The sequence below is a fragment of the Rhipicephalus sanguineus genome, chromosome 2 (genome assembly GCF_013339695.2).
Source record: "Rhipicephalus sanguineus isolate Rsan-2018 chromosome 2, BIME_Rsan_1.4, whole genome shotgun sequence".
Lineage (NCBI taxonomy): Eukaryota > Metazoa > Arthropoda > Arachnida > Ixodida > Ixodidae > Rhipicephalus > Rhipicephalus sanguineus.
In genome coordinates, this window is record NC_051177.1 from 157,518,560 (window position 1) to 157,533,214 (window position 14,655).

Below are 14,655 nucleotides of genomic sequence, written 5' to 3' on the forward strand. Positions count from 1 at the left end.
ACGTCTTTGCCCGCGGACGACTGATCTTCGACATCTACTACCCATTTATAGCTTCATTGCAATATGTATTTTGTAAGACAATACTACACAGTGCAACATATAATTTCGTTGGCCAGGAGTTACCACAGTAATTCGCAGATTTCTTTAAATGCAAGGAAACCGTCAAAAGAATACAAAGCGTGATACGCCTTAGACGAGGAACTCGTCGTCTCGTAGGTTGTACACGCCTGTGAGCCTAGTAATAAATCATGTAATACTCTTCATAACTTCTGTCGACACTGCAGTTTTAATAGTGGAACTCTTCAAGCTCAGGGAAGCTCCGTTGAGAAGTACGGACGAGTTGGTAAGTAGGTAGGGCGAGTTGGTAGGGCGGGTTGGTAACTCATCTTAGACAGGAAGGTCGAGGGCGGGGAGCAAGACAAGGGTTTTGCAAGGTAAAGCACATGGCTAAAGAAGTTGAATGCGCCACGGGTGTGGCGTACGACTTCCGCTTTCGTGCGGGAAGCGTTAGTAGGACAGACCGGGCGTTGTATTAATAACAGGCTGATGGATCATAAAGCTTCACTAAAGGGAAAGCCATGCTCTAACCTTTCCTTGCACTGCAGAGAATGCGGCTGCGCACCACAGTTCGCTGAAACGACGGTGGAGTCGAGGTTCAAAGATAGGGTAGCGCTTGAATTTGAGGAAGCTTATCTGATTAACAAAGCTGGTGATGCATGTGTCGCGAAGCCCTCCGTCACACTACTTGCTGCGGAGATAAATTTTCTGGAAACGCGTCAGTGAGACAATCGCTGTGTGTGCACGTGTCTTTAACACGGGGTCATCTCACCGCATATATATACGTTTGGTGTTTCCATAAATTTTCAGTTGATAGTTTGCGCCGTGTTTCGTTTGCCTTCCTTCGTGTTTTCGTTCCTTTGCGCACCACAGCATTAAGAAACTCCGTTAGTCGTGAACAAATATTATCATCATCCTCTTCTGCTCGCTCCCAAGACACGCGCGCGGATTTGTCCGGCGTGGGATGCAATAATTCTGATGTGCCAGAGAACAAATGCTGCGAGAGAGGGAGATAGAGAGAGAGAAAAAGAGATAGTGAAAGACGGGGGAGAAAGAGAGAAGTTAAAAAAAAACAGAAAACGAAACAGACAGAGACAGAGATAGAAAGTGACTCAAACAGAGATAGAAAAAAACAGAGGTGAAGAACAAAATGGAATGGTAGCGGGAAAACTACAGAAGCAAATAAAAAAGTCACAGTTTCGCCGCAAGGCCGAAGCAATGAATTCGATAGCAAGAAACTAATGCTATATGAAGTGAGGCTCGCCAATGGATACTCTCAGTTTGAACAGCGCTCCTGTTGCAAAGGCGGCCGAAGCAGCGAAGGAAACTAGCGTGCTTCAAGCGTCGAGCTGTGACACTTGATACTTCGCGCTCATCTTCTGTTTGTTCGTTTAGCGGCGTCCCTTGAGCTCGAGTGGCTTCCGTACGCTCCGTAACATGAGCGCGGATATCACTGTGAAAGCCTGAAACATCCCGCTTCCCCTCAGCACAAGAAAACCGCGCGAGCAGACAGCGGAAGGGCAAGGTTCTCCCTGCGCAAGCATAAGAAGCGAGCGAGCTCGCCGACGACTTTTAAATGCGCCTGTCGCACTCCTAACGCCATCTCGCTGGTAATGACGAAACGCTTATAAGCGCAGCCGTCTCTGAGTCCGTCCAGCGGAAAACGGTGTGTATATAACGCTCGCCGTTAGCTACGTGGAGGATCTGCGTTTCGTGGCGTAGTGGCTAGCGCCACTCGCTGCGGAGGAAGAGGTCCCTGGTTCGATTCCGCGCTTCGGAAGCATTTTTCTGCATTATTTTTCTTTGGGGCTTTATATATATATATATATATATATATATATATATATATATATATACATACTTATACGGTGCATGACGACGGCGACGGCGAAATCCAGCCGAGACTGTCCATATAATTGCTATCGCAATAATAAATAAATTGTCAAGACTTTATTAACGGGGACTCAGCGACGGCGCACGGCAGCGACAGTCAAAGCGGGGCCGACCCTCTGCACGAGGAGCGTGCTCTCAGAGAAGAGAACGACCCACTGGAAGGCGCTCGAGAGGACGACCCATTACTCAGTAGGAACTATTCGCTACAATTACCCCGGCTACGAAAAGGGAGCCGCCTGGCGACCTAGCAACTTGTCACTATGAGCGGGTCATGGTAGGGCTTCAAGCGCGCCACGTTGACAATGTCGCGCCCTCGACGGCGCATGTCCGAGGATGGGTCGATGGGTTCGATGAGGTAGTTCACCGGGGATGTGCGTTCGACGACACGGTAGGGGCCTTCGTATTTGGGCAGTAGTTTGGAAGAGAGGCCAGGTGCAGTGGTAGGGACTGATGGCCATACGAGCGCTCCAGGAAGGAACGTGGACGCAGAACTGGTGGTGTCACCGCGAATGCTTTTCTGCCGCTCTTGGCTATGCGTAGTAAAGGTCTTGGAGAGCTCGCGACACTCCTCAGCAAGTCTGGCTGTGGCAGAAATAGGCGCACATTCAGATCGATCCGGCTTGTAGGGAAGGATTGTGTCAATGGTGTGAGACGGGTGCCTGCCATACAATAAGAAAAATGGTGAGAAACCAGTAGTGCTCTGAGGAGCGGTATTGTAGGCGTACGTGACGAAGGGCAGAATGACATCCCAATTCGTGTGGTCGGCGGCGACGTACATGGAGAGCATGTCACCTAGCGTGCGGTTGAAGCGCTCGGTGAGGCCATTCGTCTGCGGGTGGTAAGCAGTAGTTTTGCGGTGAACAACGTTGCACTCTTTGAGAATGGCGTCGACGACTTCCTACAAGAAGACACGGCCTCGATCACTGAGCAGCTCCTGGGGTGGACCGTGACGCAGCGTGAATCGGGGGAGCAGGAAGGAGGCCATATCGCTCGCCGTAGCCGCAGGGAGGGCAGCAGTTTCAGCGTATCGCGTGAGATGGTCTACAGCGACGATGGCCCAGCGGTTACCAGCGGACGTCAGGGGAAGCGGCCCATATAAATCGATGCCAACGCGCCCAAACGGTCGGTCATGGCAAGGTAAAGGTTGCAAACCTGCTGGCGACAGGTGCGTTGAAGTTTTGCGGCGCTGACAATCGATGCAGGAGCGAACGAACTTCTCCACGTAGCGGTACATCCCTCGCCAAAAGTAACGTTGGCGAATGCGGTTGTAGGTTTTCGATACCCCAGGTTGTGCACACTGCGGATCAGAGTGGAACGACACGCATATGTCATAACGCAGACTGTGGGGTATTACTAGTAGCCACCGGCGGCCGTCCCCGTTGTATTTGCGTCGGTGGAGCAGGTCGTTGCGAACGGTGAAATGGTGGGCTTGACGACGCAACAAGCGAATGGATGGTGTGGCCGATGGATCAGACAGCAAGTCTATCAGTCATGATGGTCGGTGATGACATCAAATGGGCGACCATACAAATAAGGTCGGAACTTTGTAAGGGCCCAAATGATTGCCAGGCATTCTTTCTCCGTGACGGTGTAGTTGGTCTCGGCTTTAGTAAGCGTACGACCTGCATATGCGACAACATATGCGACAACAAAACAAACAGAAAGAAAGAGATAGAAAGAAAAATGTTTCGAGAAATAGAGAGAGATGTATATAGACGGGAAGAAAGAAAAAAAGAAATAAAGCCGGGAATATGTAATATAGCGTGGTAGAAGAGTAAAATAACAACCAGGCGTCACACAACGCGAATTCTGTAACCAGGCGTCACACACTGCGAATTCCGCAACCAGTGGGTTGTTGAATGCTTCCAACGCATTACAAAGGGTTCTGCCATAATTCTTCATCGTCATCAAGCACATCATCAATAAACTGCACATAATGCCTTACAGGTGTTTAGCGGTTACCACGGTTCTCCGCCGAATGACGAAAAATTGCAAAGTAGCTGCTTCCCTTCTTCACAAAAATTATGATGATTTAGAGCGTAGTGAGTTCCTCGCTAGTGCACTTCTGTTGATTGCCAAACAAGCCCATAAGGCTCCAATGATCCATTTCCTCAGGGTCTCAATAAAGTTAGTTCCCTCTCTCTCTCTCGCTCTACGTTTCTCCGGTTAACGTATGTTATAAAGCGTGGTGGGACAGTTAAATAACGACCGGGCGTCACACAATATGAATTACGTAACTAGTGGGTCGGTTAAAGCTTCCATCCCATTACAAAGGGCTCAACCATAATTCTTCATCGTCATCAACCGTCGCATCAACAAACTGCCTATAATGCCTTACATATGGTACCTCGCTTCTCCGTAGAATAACAAATAATGTCGTGGTGGGTGCTTCCCTACTTCCCAAAAATTATGATTTGTGGCGTAGTGGGTACGTTGCTAATGACCTGTATTAGTAGCCACAAGAGAGTTTATAACGGGTTCTAGAAATGCCGCTCTTCGAGCTTTCGCTGCGACTGTGCTGCGCTTTCCGCGCAGGCCTGGCATATTTTTTGTGTATTGGGCAAACGCGAGCGCAAGATCCTTAGAGAGGATTGGGTTCTGCGCATGAGCCCTGGCGGTTCGCAAGCTCATGGCTCCGCAAACGTCTTGGGGCTCCCGTTGTCAAACTCTCTATTAAGAAAAGTAATATATGGGACAGTGATATAGGGGCCGCATCCACTAGGGAATGGTTCGCGGCCCGCATTCGGCCCGCGGGCCACGTGTTTGAGGCCCCTGAACGAGTTCTTGCTATTTATTGAAGTGAATGTCGTTTTAGCTGTGGAAAAGTATTTCCGCTTCGAGATAGAGTTCATGTGCGGACACGAAAGGAGCCTGACTATCAAAGAATTCTTATAAAACAATCTGCATTGTCTAAAATAAAACACCCTGTATAAAGCCAAATCTCGCTCGCAGAACAGGCATATTCCGTGATTTCGTACTGTGACGTCATAATTTTTTTAGGACGGCCCCTTATAGCTGAGCATATCGGGGAGGTTAAACGTGCACCAAATTGTAGTTTAAAGTGTGTCCAAGCTAACACTGATAAATATTACTTTTGGTAAATCCCAGATTTCCAGAAAGTGTGTACCAACTGCACCTTAGCAAATATCTTGTAGTTTCAATCAGTACTATTTAATCACTATGTTTTTGGAAAGGTAAATGGTTGAATGATTAGGTTGAATTCCCAACACGTATTATGAAGTTGTAGGCCACCTTTAATGGCCTCAGAATTCTACAAATATTTTGCAGCAGCGCTGTTATGGCTGAGATTTGCCGTGTGTTGTAATACAAAGTTATCATCATCATGCACCCGTACGCGCTCTCTTCGTCCTCTCCTTGATCACCTTCCTCATCTGCTTCGTTCCCAGACTACGTGCGCCGTTTTCTACTGCGTGGGATCCAGTGACTCTGATGGACGAGAGAACGCGTAAAAACATAGAGAAATAAAGAGAGAAAGCAGGATAGATTAAGAGAAATTCCTGGCGAAAAAGCTCTTATTGAGGCGAAACTCGAACTCTTCTCTCAAGTAGCTGAAGGCGAAAGTCGTAACCACTCAGCTATCCAGGCACGCTAGTAGAGCATACCACGGACTTGTATAGAACATTAAGCAAGGGAGTGGGAAATGGAAGTGAGGGTCAAAAGGACAGATGTAAGTGCAGACACACAAATACACATAGAGAGAGAGAAAGACACATACTAAAAAAGTATCAAAAAGAGAAGTAGCAGAGTCGTGCACAGTGTACCAAAGGGCGGGCAAGAGACAGGTGAGAAGGTAAAAGCCTAGCGAAGTCAGGATCAGCTAGGCGCCCACCATCTTTGCTGTGACCCAGCCTTGGACGACTGTGTGCAAGCTACGCAAATTTTCTGTTGAAGCTCACCTCATTGTTCTTTTTTTTGAGAAAAAATAAAAGCTTTTGAAATGCGCTGTTATAAAATAAACTCGTGCACGCGAATCTCTACTCAAGCGTTGCCGAGCGAACATTACTGATACATGGCTGCATCCGTTTATCGCCACAAAGTAAAGGTCTTCGCCGTGTAGGATGGTTCGATAGGCGTCGCGACATAGCTGGCGGTGAGCGAAAGGTCGGTATAAGCAGATGCAACAATTCTTTCTCATTCGCACTCGGCATACCTTTAACCATCCACACACATACGAGTACATCGATAAAGCCAGAGGAGTGTACAATTTGCCGCCTGTCGCAACTGCACCGTAAATGTTTTCCTAATTGTAAATGTCAATCCCAGCTCCCCCCTTCCCCCCCCCCCCCCACATCCTGCTCCTCACGACCGATTCCATCGTGCGCGCCTAGTTTTAGGTCGTAATCATTAAATGCAAGGTGCAGCGATTTCGCATAGAAAAGCTTGAGCAGCGACGCCCCAACGTGCGTCGATTTCATGTTTTCTGTGCTTCGAGTGTTGTCGTTGCTTCTCACAACAGAAGAAAAACATGGTTGACGCTACGCCATAGTAATCGGTATAACATGAAAGTGAAACGTGTCCTTACAGAAGTAGTTGAATGTTTATTGTATACATTGATATAACAGAGCTTGCTCAGTGTCTATTCTTGTTTGGCCGGTAAAGAACCGTCTATCGCGGATGCGGCCTGGTTGAGAATTGGTGGCACATCTCCATGCTGAAGACTAGCGTCCATGATCAACGAATAAACAAACCTTCGTTGTAGCTATAGTAGTTAAAGGTGAGAGCGTAATCAGAGAATGCGGTCTGACAGCCAGAAGAGTATCACCTAAGATCGTCATCCCACGCAATGTTAAAGAGTAAACAGAAAATCATGGCCGGATTAGAGGCAAATGCAACGCGTGTAGTGTCTCCCCTCAAACCCGGACGTGATTGTTCTCGGGGCGAGCGTAAGCGGGGAACACGGTGTTACAGCCAGGAGACGCAGGTGCGCGTCGCAGAGCTATTTTAATATGGACGAATGCTATGAGCGACGCCGAGGCTTGGGATGAGGTCGCCACCTCGCGGTGTGTAAGGCGTTCACAAAATTGCATTTCTATTGGAAACGCGCCGACTGTGACGGATGCGTAGCAATGACGCGTTGCGGGAGCTACTCGCGTAGGCTACCGTCATAATGCATTACTTCACTTTACCGCTCCTACAGGGCGACACCGCCCCGTAGACCAAGAGAGCTCTGAGAGGAAAGTGTGGCAAATAAAAGGCGCCTTTGTAAGGCCTCCAGAATGTGTTACGGTAGCGCATGGTATAGCGTGCCCGACATCTGTTGTTGGGGAGCGTGAGGTCGCGTGTTAACTCCCACTGAAGGAATTTTTTCTCTTTAAGTTTTTCTTTGGCTTCTGATCATCTGCATTTTTGACGGCATTTCTGTGACGGATATACGTCACTGAAGTCTTGGTGGACCCCGGTATAAAACACGTTCGTGTTAAAAAAACATGTATACAAATTTCAGCACGAAATAAATGTGCCATTTCTGTGTTATTTTACAAAGTACAACTTTTTATCCGGCATGTGATTCATTGATGCAATAATTAAAATGTTCACGAATCAGAAACAATTATTCATTAGCTAGCGACATAAAAAAGAATATTTATCACTACATGACTAGCGCTAATCTGCAGCAGCTATGATTTTGCTAGAGCTCTTATATTTTTTAATATTAAAGCCTCTTCAAATTTAGCTACACACTCTGGGTAATCAACTTATGGGGCTTTAGTTGAAATTGATTGTCATCTGTGCTTCTTCAAGATAAACAATTCACTTGATAAATAAAACTGACGTTTATTTTGACCTATGCTCGTTTTTGCGAAGTCTAAGATGGCCATTTTTATGATCCCTTAATATTTTGCCTGGAGACTATTGCACTTGTCTTCGTCTGACGCTGATAAGCAGTGTACTTCTTTGAAAAAGCTTGAACAACTGGGCTGGACATGAGTTGCGTAGCCGAGAGGGGTGAAGAGCGGAGGGGTTCAACCCCCACCCGAAATATTTTCAATATACAGGCACAATTTCAAACACGGGCACAAACAGATTAGGCATCATTGAATTCCCCTCTCCCCTTCCCCACCAAAGAAAAATTTTGGCCATGCCACCGCTAGGCATACTGCACACATATGCTGTTAGAACTCTAGCATTCTCACGGGTACGAAGTAGAAAAGTGCGATGTGAAACGCATGCGAGCGTACCCCAAACAAGTAGGCATCGCCCAACGCTACCCTTGATTTCATTCAGTGTATTTGGTACGAACACACTTTCTACAGAAAAGATCGGGGATACCGTGCCTTCGGCTTCAGTAGACGCAGTATATGCTGTTAACAGCTAAAACTGCATATTTTATTCTGTAGGACTTCTTATCGACATTGTAATTGTAATCAGAGAGTTACAGGTCATACTACCGTTTCTTGGACAGACAAGTTCCTCAGGATGAAATCAAACTGTGAGTCGCAACACGCGTCAAAGATATTCGTCTACAGACGAGGGCGCCATATCTTTGAGCAGGCAACATCCCTTGTGCAGATAATGGCTTCTTGCCTGCGCACATATTTACATGGCGCCGGGCCCCATCGATCGCAAATGCAGTGCAGAGAGTGATGGCGAAGACAACGTGCTTTGTTTTCAAAATATCTGATCAGAGGCCGTTCTCTCCTGCCTAATTTCTGGGCCGTGCATTCAAGTGCTGCAAATGGATGAGATTAGGAGCTTCGGAGAGCTAGACCTCACATCACGTTAGGACTTGCTTGAGTTGTCATCACCTGTAAACTCAGCAACATTGGTTACGGCATGGATGAATGCATAGTCACCCAACAAAATAGAATGGAGGAGTGTAACAGCCCACTTCTACTTGAGACCAAAGTTATTATGTAAGCAGAGTATTATTCCGTAAGGTACAACTAGCCATTTTGTTTATCTTATTTCACGTCGCCTATTTGACTCCTCCACAAGGCTTCAGTCCAATTGGCAAAGATATTACACTGTAGGCAAAAAGAAGGTAAAATGGTAATTCCTCTGGGGACTAAACTGGCTGCCACACGCATGCATTCATTTTATAAGGAACGGCACCAGGGTTAAGGATATTTCCAATGGGGCGCCATGAGCACCAGCTGTACATTAACAGTATTCAAGGACAGCCCCGAGAACGAAAATGCGAGACAATAAGTGTACACTAATGTCCCGTATCTGCAGCTGACTGCTCTGAATAAAGACAGGGCTCCGCTCGACCTCATTCGTTGCATGAAGTTGCGTTCGGTTTGCGCAGCATAAATCCCCTAGCATAGAAAATCATGCTAAAGCTAAAACTTACGTGGCTGTCGAGCAGCATTTGCCCAACAGCCCTGTCTGAGCCCAACGAAACTGTACATCGAACTGTACTCCGCCTCCGTACTGCGTATGCTACCGTCGCTAATCGACAGTTTCCTACGGCGTGCACAGCTACGCAAGAAGAACTATTCTGTACTGAATTTATTTATATAAACTTACAAATTCGTTTATTAAGCGCCCATGGGAATCGGCATAAAAATACGTGTTCTCGAGGAAGAAAACGTGCTGAAATGTCTATAGCGTGCTATAATGAAGTAGTGATGGAGCTTTAAAATACGTTCAAGGGTGTGGTCATTAGAATCAGGATGTTCATTTCGCAGTACTCAATGTTCTGGACTAGCAAATAGAAAACAAAATTGATTTTTGCATTCCATGTTTTGCCTATGCTTTAAAGACTTCTAAATGTTCCAAGTGCTTCTTTTCTTGGCTGCTTGTGTGGTCATTCACATATATAGCCACATTCGCTGTATTTTCATGCCAAAGACGCTAGCCCTGAGACTGAGCGCGCATGTTCCCTGACTCAAATTCGCCGACCGCCTTTCTAAACCAGAGCGCTATTTCATTTAACTAACTCAAGATGAACGCGAGACGGCTGCATAGCTACATTGCGTTATTCGCTCCTCTAAGAGTCTGCTGATGGCTTCACTGGTCCTTTTCACGTGGTGGAGAGATATTCGCTTCTGGCGAGGCGGGGACGCTGGGGGATCCGTTAGACGCACTTTTCTTTATTGGAAGGCACAACGGTCACACACAAACCAACCAACACAATAAATCTCTTCCTACCGAAACCCAAGGACTGCCCACCGAGAGAGTGAGAGCACCAAGGCGTCGTCTGTAACAACAAATGTTCCAACTGCCAGGCCGCATACAATGGCGAAGGAACAAGCTTGACCTGAAGAAATAAACAGCACAAAACCAACGCCAGGACGTTCTCAAGACAACGAAACCCTCTAGCTGAACATTCCGAAGATGCCGACCATTAGATTGCTTTCGGAAAAAATCGAAATCCTAACGGAAACCAACCAACAAAAACTGCTGTTACTGGAGACATGATTAATCCAAAACACCGAAAACAACTTGAATCTTTGCAAAGGAAACCTGCCGTCAGTATACATTCACGGACTAACCACAGCAAGAAAAGCAAGGCAAATCCAGTCACAAGAGAACTAAACCGTCCCCGGCCGTCCCCAGCCCATCAATCCCGCGCAACGGCAGTAACTACAACCCCCTCCGCACTCTCACAACCAAAGAAGAGGCGCCTTCTCTCCTTTTTCCCCGCTGGTTCATGAGAGAAGTTAATGGTTGGACCTCGATACCTCCTCTGTCACTCCCCACTGGAAGAAGAAATACAGTTGATTCCGAAACGTTGCGAAATAACTCATTTTTTGGTTGGAGACCTCCAAAAGTCCTAATTAATTAAACCAACATTACAGCCAAATCTGTGTTTTGCTTTAAATAGAAATTGTAGTGGTTATGGAAAACTGCTTAAAACGGCTCGTTGGGAGGATGAGAAAAATGGAACATTTGAAATAACAATCTCTTTCGAATTCCCTTGCGAACATCTTCAGTATTGTCCATAATCATTTTCTTTGGTATAATGCCTGATCAATTTGTATTACTTTGTCTACTAATTTACTAAGTAGTAAGCACAACTTCTATTACTGTGTAATCCAGGCAAGCCGAGAATACTATGAAGTATATGTCCTCAATATCGCCTTGACGTGACATCGAACTCAAGTGGATTGTAAATATGCCAAACGTATTAGCAGAAGTAACACAGAGATTTAAAATCAAGATTAAAGCAGAGAACTTATCTTGGCAGTAAACATTCTCACGGCGGGCCCGAGCCATGCTCGGGCCTGAAGCTCCGGGCTTAAGGGCTTAGGGTCTGAGGTGGCGGACTAAGATCGGGCAAGGCTTGGACTTTGCTCAGTTCATAAGATCGTTCCGCATGCGTTGTTCATACATATATACTTGAGGAAATTAGCTATTTGGGCGACTTGGTCTAACTTCATCATAAAACAGCGCACACGCAAAAATACTGACGACACGACTCTGACGACACGCCACCACACGACTAAACTATCAAGTGACATTTTATTCAACACACACACGCACATATAAAATATATATATATATATATATATATATATATATATATATATATATATATATATATATATATATATATATATATATATATATATATATATATATATATTGTCGGGCCGATAGGCCCTTATTTGCAGCACGCACGTTGGAAGCAGGAGGAGGAGAACACACGCGCATTGCCCATGCGCGTGACGAGCGGCAGCGGTGGAAAGCCACAGGGGGCGTGAAGGTGGCTGGCGGATAAGAAGGGAGGTGAGACAAGCCCGGGGGCTTCTTTGGTGGGCGGCAGGACGATGGGATGCCGCGACGGTCGCGCTAGGCGCGACGGTTTCCTCGGTGAGTGCTGCAGAGCAGAGGCCACGCCGGTTTGGGACGTCCGCTAATAGAAGTCGTTGGCTCGTCTTCTACTGCGAGTTGCGCGTGAGTTTGCTTTCCTGCCGTTATGTTTCGCGCGTAGGTTACATTTGACCGCCAGTCTGCGGGGATTGTTCGTTCCGGGCTTTTGGCTCTCCTGTATACGTTAGTGCCGTGTTGTGCCGGTCTGGAAGGCCGGTGGTGATTCTTTTGAGTCGTGAATTAAAACGGTTCTTGTTCCCAGCGTTGCTGGCTTGTGTCGTGCGAAGTACGGCTCACTGACCCCCCTGAGCGGAGGCGGGGCCTTCATCTGGCGCCCAGCGGGTTTTCGCACGTAGCTGACCTTCCTTTCGTTCCTTGCAACATGATTTCCTCATGCCGTATTATTCTTTTCGTTTGAGTTCGCTTTCGCGCCGCGAGAACCGCACGCATTAGGCCCCCGTCCTGCCGGCCCATCGCACTCGCGATATGCTTTGCGCATATTCCAGTGCTCTTGCGTTCCGGTGCAGTTACAGCTCGCGAAGGTGAAATCCCTACGGACCTCAAGTCTAATATAATGCCCGACAAGTCGAAACAGGACGCGTCCGCGCCAGATACTCCTCGTATCGTCGAGCAGCTGACCGCGTTGCTAGAAGGCCAGGCTGCACCAGCCGACACCTTTCGCTTACCGCTGGCCGTGCCTACGTACGAGGGACACACAGACAAGAAATCGGTCGCAGACTTTTTGCAAGATTTACAAGATTATCGCGACGCGCAAGCCCTCCCAAATGAGACTCTTCTGCTACGCGTTCTGCCCGTCGCCCTGTCTGGCTCTGCCGCACGTTGGCGTCGTCGCCAGTCTTTAGAAAGTTGGTCTCACTTTGAGCAGCTATTCCGTGCCGAATTTCTGCCCCCCGACTACGCCGTTCGCATGAAAGATGAACTTCGCAGCCGTACACAGGGTGAGGAGGAAAGCCTCCAAGAATACATACGGTCCTTACAGGAGCTTTACGACCGCGCGGACCCTTCGGCACCTGAAGTGGAAAGAGTGACTCGGGCAATTAAGCAGTCGCATCCGCGTTTTCAGGCGTATTTGAGGTGTCGTTCACTCCCTTCACTCGACGTCCTCGCTACAGCAGCGGGTGATATTCAGGCCGCGATGTTGGCGGAGCTCACGTACCAACCACCGCCTGAATCCACTCTCGAGCCATCCTGTGCATGGCACGGTCGTTCCAACCCAATGGCCTCACCGACGACCCCACCAAGGGCTCTAGACCCATTCAGCCACCACAATCTGCCTGCTCCGTCCGCCTTCCCGTCAACTACCCAGGAACGTGGGACACACACACCGGGCGCCTCGACCCAAGGCCAGCCCGTAGCGGTCACCGCCTATTCTAGTGCCGGAGGTACAAGTAGGAACCCTCCGGTATGCTTCCAGTGTGGAGGTCAGGGCACCTATAGGAGCCAGTGCCCAAGCAGACCACGTAGTGGCCGCCGGGGAAACGATCGGGGCCGGTGATGGTGAGCGCATGCCAATCGCCGGCCAACATTCCACCGTCCCCCGGGGTCCTCTCACTTTACGCAGGTCCTGGTAGAACTACTGCGGCTCCTCTCTGGGCTACGACTCGTCTTCAAGAGCAGCCAGCCGCGCTGCAGAGGCCTGGCCACCGGGTGTTTTGGTCTTCACATCATCCAGCCGCCAGGAATCGCAGCCACGGCAAACCTTCGACAAAGCAACGCACGCCCAAAGGAACGAGGCAGAATCCCTTACCGCTCGGACAACTGCCAAAGAACCAAGCAACCAACGCTCCTGCGAAGTGCTCCCCGCCCGATAACAGCCATGGTGTACTCGACAATACGGTGAGCGATCGTCCGTCTACATTCACTCGTCTCGCTGCCCACGCCGATAAAGCACCATTAGTGATGGTTTCCATGGCAGGAGTAAAGGTCCCGGCTCTTTTAGATACTGGTTCAGCTGTTTCCGTTTTCGTGGATCGCATTAAGAATGCCTGCGAGACGAAAGGCTTAACTTTGCGAAGTGTAAGCACTAATCTGCGCGTGGCCTCTGCTCATGTCCCGGCTACGCTTGCAGCTCGTTTAGCGGTTAGACTCGACGGGCGAAAACGTGGGCAACGTTTCCTATACCTACCCGGACTTTCCGACCCCGTAATTTTGGGACGCAATTTCATAGCAAAGTCGGGAATCGTGCTTGATGTCCGTACGGGCACCTACAGCCATGGCATCAATGCGAAACCACTCGCGTTTGTGACTACTTCGCCACAACCCCAATCTGATCTGCTTGCCACAAATGTGCATCCGTTCTTCGAGGCCATGGAGGACTTCTTTACTATTATCGAATCCTTCAAAGGGCCATCACAGCTAAAAACTAGAATCGAAACAGCCCTAAAGCCCTTTGCGGCAATGTTCACACAGGCTCCTGGCAGGGCTAATGTATTGGAACACAGGATCGACACAGGCGACGTCCGCCCTATCCGTTTCAATCCTCGTCCCCTGAGCGTCCACAAGCGTGAACTTCTGGACGCTGCCCTCGACGAAATGCTCGCCACTGGTGCTGTAAGGGCGTACAACAGTCCCTGGGCGTTTCCAGTTGTTTTAGCTCCAAAGAAGGACGGTTCTGCGCGGTTGTGCGTTGACTACCGGCGGTTAAACGCCGTCACGGTTCGAGACTCGTACCCCTTCCCATCAATCGACTCTGTTATGTACTCCCTTGGAGCCGCCAAATTCTTCACTACCCTTGACTGCAGCAGAGGCTTCCTGCATATCCCGTTAGCAGAGCGCGATGCTCAGAAAACGGCATTTACTTGCCACAGGGGATTGTTCGAGTTTTCGAGGTTACCTTTCGGATTGTGCAATTCACCGGCCACATTTCAGCGCGTCATGGGCATTGTGCTTCGAGATGCCAAATTCAAC